Genomic DNA, 13,941 nt, shown 5'->3' on the forward strand with positions numbered 1-13,941 from the left:
AATTTGCACATATGCAGCAAGGAAACACGTTTCAAAAAGTAATTGAAACTTGAGCAAAACAGCTGGTCTGAAACAAAAGCTGACTCTCAAGGTGGGTTTTTTTTTTCATGTTAAATGTGAAGTTTGGAAGAATACTCCCTAAAACACCCCCATGACGTACATTGTTAGCGAAAATTACATGCAGCAACGGGTAGGGTGACACAGCCCAGAAGAGATTCACCTAATATTGCCCCCTACAGAGAAAAGGAAAAGTAAGGTCAACAATAATTTAAAACTTCAGAACTATCCCAGAAACCTAGACATTTCCAGACTGAAAGTGGAACCGGAAGCCGGAGTGTTTCTCTTCCTAGCAGGAAGATTATTAGGGAAGAAGGCACTATATACCTATAAAGAACTTCCTATCTTGGGGCACCTGGGTGGCTCAGTCAGTTTTAAGCAGCCGACTCCGGCTTAGGTCATGATTTCATGGTCCATGAGTTTGAGCCCCACATCGGGCTCTGTGCTGACAGCTCAGAGCCTGGAGCCTGTTTCAGATTCTGTGTCTCCCTCTCTCTCTGACCCTCCCGCATTCGTGCTGTGTCTCTCTCTGTCTCAAAAATAAATAAACGTTAAAAAAAATTTAAAAAAAAAGAACCTCCTATCCTTAAGAGGATGTAACCAAAAAAGGAAAAAAAGAAACAAAAAAAAATTTATATGATGAATGAATTGCTCTGGCACATGCAGGATACATGTTACAACACAATCCTTTAATTTTTTCCAATTAATTAGAAGCTCAATCCCCTACACCTTCAAATTGGCAGGAAGACATATGAGTAATTTTGGGCTCTCTGCACCCTTTCTTGACTGCCAAAATAAATCTACAGATTGATAGATCAATAGATAAATAAAACTGACCTTCCAGCTTTTCAGGTTCTGGGCAGAGAAGAGCCTCAGTCTGTGGCTGCCACAGTTGCCATTTGGTCTTGGGGCCACAAGATGCCACTGTGAAGCAGGAGTCTGTCACCATCTGTCGGAGCTGTTGGGCCATCTGCGACCCAAGCCAACAAGCTTTATTTGTTGACAGGCAGCAACTCGACAGCTTCACTCACGTTCAGGCCAAGCCTGGCCACGGGGAGGCTTGGCCCGCCCTTAAGGCCACAGCTCTGTCCTCAGAATCCTGATCCTCAGAGTTTCAGCAGCTAAGTGAGGTCAGGACTTCCTGCCAAGAGGCGGAAATCCTTTCTTCCTCCTACTCCTCGGGGGCTAAATCTGTTACCAGACGGAGAACGGGTTCCAAACTCAGGTTCAGCTGCTCAAAATCATTACTCGTGAGACAGATGATGGTAGGAAAGGAAAGCTGCTTTATTCAGGAAGCCAGCAACCTGGGAAGATGGTAGACTAAGGTCCCAAAGACCATCTTTGCTGTCCAGATGAAGTTGGAGGGTTTTAAAGGGGAAAGCGCAAGGCACGTGGGAGGCAGGGCGTGTACCTGCAGGAAAAGCTGGTGCGGAGGTAGTTAGTTTACGGACTACGGACGTGACCCTGAACTGACTTGCGGGCCTCAGAGGCAGCTGTTTTTGAATGCAATGTGGTCTGGCCTTATCTTCCGGGAAAATTCAGTCCTTCAGTCCTCAAAGCCAATGGTCTGCAAATCTCAAGGAAAGTAAGTTACTTCTATAGACTAAGGGCCGTAGGTCAGCAAGGAAAGAGTGCATAAGCTTGAAGCTTGTTAACCCTTAAGACCACTTGGACCAGTTCAAACCCAGGTAGACTTTTTTTTTTTTTTCCTCCTTTCAACACTGTAAATCTTGATTGGTTTGTTCCTCTCCTTTTTTAGGAAAATTAGACCTAATTGCTTTAATTGCCTTAAACACACACACGTGCACTCAGACACACACACACACACACACACACACACACACACACACACACATGTGCGCCCCATGCAAATCTTCTCAATGACTTTTTTTTTTTCAGAAGGCTCTGCACTAATCTCTCGGCATCACCAGAGTGGAAGAACCTCTGTGAGTAAGAAAAACTCAAGCGTTAAGAGTCCACAGATTTCTGGGAGAGAGAAAAAAAAATCCACTTGCTCCTTTCTTGATGATATTGCAAGGGAAAATGAAGAACATAATTTTTCAGAAAGTCACCCCACTCTACTCAATTCATAATAAATCTGTTAATTTATTATTCAAAAATATTTACTGAATTCCAACTATGTAAAAGGCACTGGAGAGGGAATAGTGAGAAAAAAGTACTGTCCTGCTGTTATAGAAGTGACCGTCTCAAGTTACCATAACGCAAGACAATAGACTCACCTCTGGAGAAACAGAAAAAAGACAAGACACCAGCCCTCTGTTTGAAGGGTGTTTAAACATAGCTAAGATAGGACCCGCACATAAAATTATCTATGCTAAAAAACCAAAGTACAAATGGAAGATTCCTTGCACAGTTCTAGGAGTGACTGAACAATTGCCAGATTTTAGGAACGGAAATAATTTTAGGAGGGATAGGCATTTAAGCCAGAACCTGAGGAAGGTGAAGAACCTTGAAGAATGAGAAAAGGAGGAGAGGAAACTCCAAAATTACATTAAGTTACAATTAAAAAGTGAGAAAATGCCTAAAAATCCAGTATATGGAAAGAACTTTTAAGGGAGCAAAAAGCACTTTAATTTTGTTTTTAAAGAAATGTTTAAAATACACAGACTGTCATATGAGAGTCTATCATTTCACTATTCAGGAAACTAATGTCAGTAATGTTTTCAACTTGGAAGTATCAGATGAATTCATAATCCATAACAATATCCTTCAATTTTCTTGTATCATGAAAAAAAAAGTGTTTCTCCCTGCTTCTTCCTCATCTGCAAACATTCAGTAGAGAAATCCCCCATCAAAAAACAAACACTTTTTAGGGCTCCTGGTGGTTAAGCCTCTGATTTCAGTTCAGGTCATGATCCCACAGTTGGTGAGTTTGAGCCCCACATTGGGCTCTGCACTGACAGTTTAGAGCCTATTCAGATTCTCTGTCTCCCTCTCTCTCTGCCCCTCTCCCTGCTCATGTGTGCTCGCTCTCTCCCTCTCTCTCTCCCTCAAAAATAAATAAACATTAAAAAAAAACATTTTATACAATCTCAATGGAAGAATAAATCAGCATGATCCTTCTGAAAAGTAATTTGGCAATTACCATTGAAAATCTAAAAATGATCAAACCATCTTGACTGGTAAATCTACTTTTGAAAATTTATCTAGAGAAATAATCAAAAATACTCACAAAGATTTTGGTGAAAGATATTCATTATAATGATATTTGTAAAAGTGAAATAAGTTGGAGGCAACTTAAATATCCAAAATCATGGATATGGCTAATTTATAATATAGTCATGTAAAGAAGGATCTCAAAAATATTTAAGGATATAAGAAAATGCTCACAAGGTGAAAAACTCACGTTATAAACTATGAACGGTATGATCTCAAGTATATAAAATATTATGTGTATATAATATACAGATGGAAAGAAAGATGTTAAAAATATTAAAAGGTATTATCTCTTGCTTAGAGCATTCTGAGTGAAATGTATTCCTTCTTTATGCCTTCCTATATTATTTCAAATTTTCTATAATAGACATGTCTTTGGAAAGAAAGTTTTGCACATGCAGTCTTTTGATCCCACCCTCCTCAGCTGTGGAAGGATGGGCTTCGGACTGGGAATACTTTCTTACCAAGAGTTGGAGTCCTCTCAGGTTATGCTGGACCCAGAACCTTGTGTGGGAATATCTTTCTGCATTTCAGACTGCTCACTGTATATTTCCTTGTTCAGCTTATGCATGTGTGTCATATGTTACCTGGCCAACCCTATTGTTGTATCTCTCCCCTGCAGACAGGGGACGGAGTCCTTCATTCTGTGACATGAGAGGGGTGTGAGCAGACTATTATCTTTCATCAGCCATATTGATAAAAACCTAAGTATGAATGGTCTAAACACACCAATACAAGGAGACAAATTTTCAGATCAATCAAAAAACAAGATCCAACCATATGTTTTTTTCTAAGAAACTCACTTTAAATACAAAGACATAGATAATTAACTATAAAAAGATGGAAAATGATGCATCTTACTACCACTAGCCAAAATAAATTTTCAGTAGTTGTATTAGTATCAGGCATATAGAATAAGGAAGATGATCAGGGATAAAAGCAAACAAAAAAGAATAGATGGGTCAATTATCTAAGAAGACATAATAATTCTAATTGTGTAGGCACATAACAACAAAGCCTCAAAACTACATAGAGTAAAAAGTGCTAGAACTGACAAATCCGTAATTATAACAGAAGAGATAGAACAAGTAGGGAGAAAAATCAGTAAAGATATAGAGGGCCTGAATAGCAGTAGCAATCAACTTGACGTAATGGACGTTTATAGAACACTTCACTCTACAAACTGCAAAGTACATATTCTTTTCAAGTGTATGTGATACATTCATCAAGATAGATGTTGTTATGCCAATAAATCAAATATCAACAGATTTAAAGGACACACATCATACAAGACATGTTCCCAGAACATACTAGAATTTAAATATCAATAACAGATATCTGAGAAATCTGCAACTAGTAGGAAACAAAGCACTTCAGGATACTCTAAAAAGAAGGAACACTTTCCAACTGTTACTATGAGGCTGATATTACCCTGATGCCAAAACCAGACAAAAACAGTACACAAAAAATGAAAACTACATGGCAATATCTTTAATGAACATAGATGCAAAAATCTTCAATAAATACTAACAAATTGAATCAAGAGATATTTAAAATGAATGGCACTCCATGATCAAGTAAGAATCATCCTAGTAATCCAAGGCTGATTAAAAAATCAAATACTATAATCCACCATACCAGTAGACTAAAGAAGAAAAGCCATATGAGCATCTCAATAGATGAAGGAAAAGCATATGATAAACTTCCACATCCACTAATATGATGAAAACTATCAGCAAACTGATAAAAGCATCTACAAGAACCTACAGTTACCATAATTGTGAAAGACTGAATATTTTCTCTCTAAGATTAGGAATAAGGTAAGACTGTCTTATTTTACTACTCCTATTTAACACCATACTGGGAGTTATAGCAGTGTAATAGAGCAAGAAAAAGAAATAAAAAGTACACAGATTAAAAAGAAATAAATACAATTCTTTTTATTCAAAGATGACATGATTATCTATATAGAAAATCTTAAAGAGTTTCCAAAAGAACTTAGAATATAGAAGTGAAAGCAGCTAGTTCTCAAGATGTATGGTCAATATAAAAGAATAAATCGTATTTATTTATACCTGCAATGCATATTTAAAATATAAAATTAAAGGAAGGAAGCATTTACAATATCATAAAAATACATATAAATATAACAAATACCTGTAGACTGTATGCTCATAGTTGCCAGACGCTGATGACAGAAATCAAAGATTAGCCATTCTCTTAAATTGGAGGAATAAGTTTTGTTAAGATATCAATTCTTCCCCACTTTTATCTATGGTTTCAGTGTAATCCAAATCAAAATCCCCGCGATCCTTTTTGTCAATAGCAACAAAATTCCAAAATTTAAATGGAAAGGCAAAAAACTAGAATCACCAAAACAATTTTGGAAAAAAAGTACAAAGTTAGAGGACACACTACAAGTTTCATGACTTACTAATCAAGAGAATATGTGATACTGGCTGAAGGATGAACATAATAACTGGAAAACAATAATGTCCAGAATTAACCTTACACTAATACAGTCAAATGATATTTGGCAAAAATGAAAAAGCACTTCAAAAAAGAAAAAAAAAATCATCTTTTCAACGAATGGTGCTTTTAAAACTGAAGCAGGAACCTCAGCACATACCTCGTCTGTTATTCAAAATTTGACATATGGTGGTTATGGTTGTGGTGATAAACTTGTCCAATCACTATGTTGTATACCTGAAACAAATGTAACATTGTGTATCAACTATACTTGGATAAAAATTAATTAATTAATTAGTTAATTAATTAATATTTTAAAAGTTGACCATAGACCAAAATGTAAAAAGTAAAACCCTCAAAATTCTAGAAAAAAAAAATAGGAGAAAATCTTTTATACTTTGAGTTAGGCAAAATTTTTTTAAAAACAGGACACCAAATGTTCAGTCCATGGGGGGAAAAATATAAATTGGGATTTGTCAAAATCATAAACTTCTGCTTTTTTTTTCTTTTTTTTTGAATGTTGTTTTTTTTTTTTTTTTTTTGAGACAGAGTCAGACAGATCGCAAGCTGGGGAGGAGCAGAGAGAGAGGGAGACACAGAATCCAAAGCAGGCTCCAGGCTCTGAGCTGTCAGCACAGAGCCCGACGCGGGGCTCGAAGTCACAGACTATGAGATCATGACCCGAGCCGAAGTCGGACGCTCAACCAACTGAGCCACCCAGGCGCCCCATAAACTTCTGCTTTATGAAAGAAATTGTTAAGACAATGAAGTGACAAGCCACAAACTGGGAGGAAATATTCGCCGATCACATTTATAACAAAGGACTCACATATAAAATATATAAAGAACTCTCAAGACTTCAACAATAATAAAAACAACCTAATTTGTTCTAAATGAACAAAAGGTCTGAGTAGACAATTTAACCAAAGAAAATGTCCAGTTAGAAAATAAGCATGTTGAAAGATGCTCAACATAACTAATAATTAGTAACATAGAAATAAAAACTACAATATTAAATGAATAGACAATTTCTTAGAATGGCAAACCAAAACTCTGACTACATCAAGTGCTGAGAGGATAATGGAGCAAATAGAACTCCTGTACACAGCTGGTGGGACTATGAAATGTCAACCACCTTGAAAAACCAGTTTGGCAGAGGCACCTGGATGGCTGTCAGTTAAGTGTCCAACTTCGGCTCAGGTCATGATCTCACCACTCATGAGTTGGAGACCCACATCAGGCTCTATGCTGACAGCTCAGATCCTGGAGCCTGCTTCAGATTCTGTCTCCATCTTTCTCTCTGCCCCTGCCTTGCTCGCCCTCTGTCTCTCTCTCAAAATGTAAGTAAACATTTTATATATTTTTTTAAATTTTTTTTTTAACGTTTACTTATTTTTGAGACAGAGAGAGACAGAGCATGAACGGGGGAGGGTCAGAGAGAGGGAGACACAGAATCTGAAATAGGCTCCAGGCTCCGAGCTGTCAGCACAGAGCCCGACGCGGGGCTTGAACTCACGGACCGCGAGATCGTGACCTGAGCCGAAGTCGGACGCTTAACCGACTGAGCCACCCAGGCGCCCCTGTAAGTAAACATTTTAAAAAATTGAAAACAACAACAACAAAAACAACGAAAAACCGGTTTGGCAGTTCCTATAAAGTTCAGCATGTACTTATCACATGAGTCAGGCATTTACTCAAGAGAAAGAAAACCTATGTTGACACAAAAACGTATAAGGGAATATGTATATCAGCTGTCAAAAACTGACAGCTTGTCAGTTTGACATACTTGTCAAAAACTGAAAGCAACCCAGATGTTTTTCCAGCAGTGAATAAACAAAAGGTGGTTCATACATAATATAAAGTACTACTAAGAAATTTTAAAAAACACACAAATTACTGATTTGTGTAACAGCATGGATGAATCTTAAATAAATTTTGCTAAGTAAAAGAATCCAGAAACTAACAGTTATATAATTCCATTTGTAGGACTTCCTGGAAAAGTCAAAATGATAGGAATAGACAACAGATCTGTTGTTGCCAATGATTAGGGGTTGAGGGTGAAGTGGACTATAAAAAAACAGAAGGAGAAAATTTTTGAGGTAATAGAAATGTTCTCTATCATGATTGTGATATGGTTCTCTGTATTTGTACAAATCCATGAAAATGGACACCACAGAGAGTAAATTCTTTTTTATGTAAATTAAAAAAGGACCAGGAATAAAGAGAATACAAAATAGAAAATAAAATATAATAAATGAACTTAACTGAATTACAAATAAATAATATAACAACAGTTAAGGGGTTAGGGAAAAAAAGTAACCTAATTTAACCCTGAAAAATAGTATTTTGACTGTACGAAATACCAAAAATACATGAAAACAGTACTCTAACTGGTAAACTTGTTTATTGTGAATATGTGTTAACAATTTCTCAAAAACTATGTGTATACTATAATTGAAAAAATAAGTAAATGCAGATAATAAAGGTCATATTTCTCACTGTTGGAGAAATAAGTTGAAAATAAGTAAAAGGGGAAGGTTAGGATGAATCCTGTGGGACGGGACTGGAATCAGAGATATCAGTATAAACTCATAGCTTCTACTGTATACAGAGAGATAAATGTAGAAATAAATTATAAATGTGTGTAATGAGATATGTCAACATCATGTTCACCCTGACATGTTGCACTCAGAAGGGCACATCATTTCTCTGGTGCTGTTAACAAAAATGGATAACCTCAATGCAAGCTTTGGAAAACATTAGGCAAACTTGAAGGAGATTTGACAAAATAACAGAGTATTCTTCAAAAGTGTATGCCCTGAAAGATAAAGAAAGATCAGGGGGGCGCCTGGGTGGCTCAGTCAAAGGTCAGACTCTTGATTTTGGCTCCGGTCATGACCTCACAGTTCCAGAGATGGAGCTCTGTGTGGGGCTCTGCACTGACAGTGCAGAGCCTGCTTGGGATTCTCTCTCTTCCTCTCTCTCTCTACCCCTTCCCCATTTGTTCTCCCTCCAAATAAATAAGTAAACTTAAAAAAAAAAAAGAAAGAAAAGAAAGATCAGGAAACCACCACACAATGGAGCAGACAAAGGAGAAATAACACCTAAATGTAATATGGCATTCTTGATTGGATCCTGTAAAAGAAAAGGAGAGGTAGTAGAAATACTGATGAAATCAGAATAAAGTCTATAGTTTAATAAATAGCATTGTACCTATGTTATTTTCTTCATTTTGATACTATGCTTATGTGGAATTTTACCATTAGAGAAAAATGGGTGAAAGCTATAAGGGAATTTTGTGCTATCTTTGCAACTTCTCCATAAATCTAAAATTACTGTAAATCTAAAATAGTTTTTTTTTAATTTTTTAAATGTTTTTATTTATTTTTGAGACCGAGAAAGACAGAGCATGAGCAGGGGAGGGGAAGAGAGAGAGGGAGACACAGAATCGGAAGCAGGCTCCAGGCTCTGAGCTGTCAGTGCAGAGCCCGACACGGGGCTCAAACTCATGGGCTGTGAGACCATGACCTGAGCTGAAGTCAGACGCTTAACCGACTGAGCCACCCAGGCGCCCCTCTAAAATAGTTTTTAAAACACTAGGAAGGAAATGACCCCAAGTGGGCTAGGCCAGGTAGCCAGAATGGAGATAAAGCATCTTTAGTCACAGCACTCACATTTACAGGTTAATGCATAACCTTGACCATAAAAACTGGAGATCAAGTTAAGGACAGATATCAAAGTTTCAATAGCCAATTCTGTGGTCCATGTTACCAAAGCAAGTCATATTGAATGAGACAATTAGAGGGGAGTATGTCACAATATAGTTTAGAAACAGGAAACATATGCCCAAGTGTCTTTTTCTGTGATGTCTGGCAAGGTGTTCACAGGCAGCCATAATGGATTAATGGGTCACATTAACTCACAACCTGAACAATGTAGCTGCTCAGAAAAACTCCACTATGGATTTTATTCCTTCACACCTCCGTTAGGAAGGACCCTCCTTTCTGTGTGAGCTTCATCTTCCACTTTCTCCAGGCTAGTTCCCCATTACCTCTTTTTTTCCAGTTTAGAAACATGGGAGTCTTTCTGGTCTCTTCTCTTTGGTGTATTAAGTACTGCTCACTCCACTTGAATGGTCTTACAGCCACCATCATGGCAAACCCCGTGTCCAGCACAGGCCAGTAGCTTTGTCACTGCTTCCAGTCATCAGTCTCTTCACTTACTCCTTCTTGCTTGAAATAAACTTACTGAAATGCCACCTGTATCTCATTTCTCCACTGTTTGAGTAGCTACAATCATTTCCTGACATCTATTCCATTGTGAATTATGGACTCATAATAGAATTTATGAATTAGCTTATCCTAGATCTAATCTTATAACTTTATTCTTTTTAATGTGCAAAGTTTAATTACATCAACTGCTTTACTTCTCCCCTCATAAGTCATTAATCTCTGCATCCAAGCAGCTCCTTCTCTTATCTGCTGAATGCAATCCTGCAGCCTTCAAGATCAAGCTCATCTAACTTCATGTAAATGGCAGGGTGAGCCAACTCCCTGGGTCTCTTTAAATTCTCTACTAAGCTTCTGATGCAAATTGCATCACCTACCCCACTTCCAGTGGCTGATTTATTTTCCTTTCATTCCATCTAATTGTTTCCTGTGTGTACTCTTGTCTCCACAGCTAACAGATTATGGAAATAAATTTTTAATGGATTATAGCTACATATGAAATGCATCCCACATGACAAAAGATATTTGCTTTAGAGTCTTAAAAGTTATAAGAAACACAATACAAATTTTCTATAGAAATAAAGTATTTCCTATCACTGATAACAGTTTTCATTTTTATATCACAGTTTCACTTTTATATCACACAAGTTATGAAAATTCATGTCATAAAAAAAATGTTTTTAAAATCATCTTTAATCTTACAACAGAAAGGTGAACATTGTTAACTTTAAGGTATGTATTCAAGACTCTTTATTACTCATATGTCCAAACATTTTTTTCATATACTGATATATTGTAACTTGCTTTTCTCAAAACAGTACATGTATCTGTATACATCATTATATACTATTCTATTATACAGATTACCATAATGTCACCCAAACCCCAATTATTGAAAATTTAACCTTTATCCAGTTCTTCTGTATTAGTAACAGTGCTGTAAAGAACATCTCTATAAAACACACTTGATCAGTTGTCTGATTGTTTCCACAGAAGAATTTTCTAAAAGCGGAATTACTGACTTAAAAATAACAAATATGGAAAGGCTCATGTTATATAACACCAGTTTGTTGTCAGGAAAATTGTACCAATTTACATTTTATTAACTGTATGCTCGAGTGCTCATTGCCATCACACTTTCACTAATGATGAATGTTATTTTTTAAAGCACGATAGCCTTTTATGTCATGGTTTCGTCCACTGGTGTATTTCTCAAACTAATTAGCAGAATTATGATTTGACTTCTACTCACTGCCCACTTCCCACCCAAGCCTTCAGCGTGGACTTGGACAGACACTTTTTAGAGATTCTATTCAGATAAGTTTTATACAGTTCTGCTTCTGTCCATCTCCACCGCTACCTTGCTCTACCATCTCCCAAGGTATCTGGGCAACTCCTAACAAAACCTCCTAAGGGGCTTCTCTTAATATTCCCACCCACCTATGGTAGTCCATCTACTGGACAGCTGCCACAGAAATCCTTCTACAATGTACAACACATACAAGGTCATAGCAGACCTTGAATCAAGCAGAACAAGGTCAAGTGAGACCTTGAAAAAATTCAAGGTCCTACTTGCTGAACTTGGGCCTCTGACTCATGGTGAATCCTAATTTTCAGGAACCTAAAATTTGTGCAACTTGGTGGGCCCAATTCAAGAAAAATAATGCAAAATTATGTTCAGGATCTTGCAAGAATTGATACAGATGAGGGACCCTGAAGCTAACACTTTGCTACCCTTTGTAGTGAAGTGGCCTATGCTTTGATCTCACATCTACCAACTTTTTCCTTCCTTTACTGTTCTTCAGCTACACCGGACTTCTTTGATTCTTTTTAGCCTTTGCACTCATTATTGCATTTGCCCAAAGGGCTATTTCTCCAAATCTTCCTATGGTGGATTCGTTTCTATTACTCAGATCTCAGCTCTACTGTCATCTCAAAGAGAGATCTTTCCTGACATAATAAAATAAAATACAGCTTCCTGCCACCACTGCTAAGGCCCCCCTCCCAGGAATCCTCTTCTCATAATATTCTATTTTTCTTTTTACACTCTTTATCAGTATTTAAACGTATCTTGTTTATTTATTCATTAATTTGTGAATTGCATCTCCCCACACTAGTTCACATTAGAGCAAACAAAGATTGTGTCAATACTTTGATCTCTGGTGCCTAAAAAATGTGGGACAAATTATATGCATTCAGTAAATACTTCTAAACAAAGTGAGTAAAAGGATGGATGGATGGATGGATGGCTGAGTGGATGGATATCTGGTTGGCTTGTTGGATGAAGTCATTATATACTAGACATGTAGATATCTCAGATTTGGTACTATTCCTCTGACTTTTTTCAGAAACTCCTCAAAATACCTAGCCTGCCAATGGTACCTTTACCTCTTTACCCCCACTGATATAATCTATGTGGGTTTTTTTTTTCTCTTTTTCTCTTTTTTATTGATTGTAGAAGGAATTTAGGAAAGGTGAAAAATGTGGGAACTTAGCCAATTATCGGAAACTGGAAAATTCTTGTACAGCTTTAAAGTTTTCCATTTTTAATTAAAACAAATAAGATGGGAGGGATGATGGAAACAATCAACAACAACTTTTAACATCAAATTTATTAGGAGTATAGGATGGCAAATTATATGTATAGGACAAATTATATGCACTCGGTAAATATTTGTAAACAGAGTAAGTAAAACGATGGATGGATGGATGGATGGATGGATGGACGGACGGATGGATGAGTGCTAATTTTGTTGAAGTATACTTCAGCAAAAGCATTCATCCTGATACAGTACATGGTCTAATCATCTAACTTATGACTAGTTCTACATTTCCCTCAAAGAATATAATTTGGTCAAATAATAAGCATTTTTAAATACATTCCTATAACAATGATGACAGACTAAATAACTTGTTTCACCTGAGTCCACATCTCTAAATAGCTTTTAAAGACAGAGTTACCAAAATTCTAGGACAGCAGAAGATCAAAATTGTATTTGTGCAAAAAAAAAAATAAAACCCATCAATCTATCACCCTGCTTTTTATTGATATTTCCAGATTGTTCTTGGGTTATTTCATGGATCAATCATCTTCTTCATTTGATACCTACAAGAATGTGGTTTGTCATTAACAAACTTGGAGTTGAAAACTTCTTTGTCCTTCTATAAACGTGATTTCTGCACTATGGATACACCTCTCCCTCCTGACAAGCAGTGGATGTTCTGACATTGATAGGGTCTTGTTCTGGTTTACAGGGGACAGCGCTAACCATTTCATCCCATTTTTAACTCTCACAAGGTCCAAACTGATCCATTTGTATGGTGTACATATCTGAAATATTGATCACTTTGTGAGTACATTTACAATTAGTTTCTATTTATGCTAAGTTCTAAGTTGTTCCCTCAAAAACTAACTTAGTCAAGGGCATCCTCTGGAAGTCACTCAGTAAATTAGGGATAGTGCCAAAAGCTCTTTATAATTCTGTGTGACTTCTTCAGCCAATGCTGTGCTGGTTTCCAGAAGGCTCCCTGGGGTAAGCAGAGACCAAGAGTGACGTTTTATCGGCCTTTTCTCATTATTTCCCAAAGGGTAGATAGTATCCCAAATGTCATATACTCCTCTGTAAAGTCTCAGACCCATAAAGGTATCATCATGAACCACACACATCTTGACATATGATGAGGTTTCGGAGGTGCCATTAGTTATTCTCTAACCTCTTTGTATTCCTGGTTTTCTGTATTTTAGAATCATCCTTTGGGTTTTCTTTGTTTGCTTTGGTAATAGAAATCTCTCAGGCCTGACTCTCGGCCTAAGTAATCAGAATCTCCAGGTGGGGGTGCAGTCATTCATATACAGGTATCCCCCACTTTGGCATTACACCAATTCACTTTTATGGAAGACCTACATTCGTACCTGTTCTCACCAACTGAAGAAATCTGAAGAGGATTTTCACTTTTACAAAAAGAAGAAGAAGAAGAAGAGTGGAAGGAAATCACATTCAGCATTTGT

The sequence above is a fragment of the Panthera tigris genome, chromosome A1, assembly GCF_018350195.1.
Source record: "Panthera tigris isolate Pti1 chromosome A1, P.tigris_Pti1_mat1.1, whole genome shotgun sequence".
NCBI lineage: Eukaryota > Metazoa > Chordata > Mammalia > Carnivora > Felidae > Panthera > Panthera tigris.